Below are 388 nucleotides of genomic sequence, written 5' to 3' on the forward strand. Positions count from 1 at the left end.
CCTGATGCAAAGAACTGACATTTGAAAAGACCCTGATGCTGGGAAAGATTGAAGGTGGGAGAAGAAGGGGACGACAGAGGATGAGATGGTTGGATGGTATCACCAACTCAATAGGCATGAGTTTGAGTAAACTCCGTGAGTTGGTGATGGACAGGGAGGCCTGGCATGCTGCAGTCCATGGGGTTACAAGAGTGGGACACGACTGAGTGACTGAACTGAACTGAAGCCCTTCTGATTTGTGTCCACAATGTTTCATAACAATGTGGGTGCTTCGAAGGCAGGACTCTTTAGGGGCTTGTCTCTGTAGCTCCACAGAGCTTTCCCAACAGAAGGTTATTGAACTGTCACTCAAATACGCAGATGACACCACCCTATTGGCAGAAATTGA

This window comes from Bison bison, unplaced genomic scaffold (genome assembly GCF_000754665.1).
Source record: "Bison bison bison isolate TAMUID 2011002044 unplaced genomic scaffold, Bison_UMD1.0 scf7180017864230, whole genome shotgun sequence".
Classification (NCBI taxonomy): Eukaryota; Metazoa; Chordata; class Mammalia; order Artiodactyla; family Bovidae; genus Bison; species Bison bison.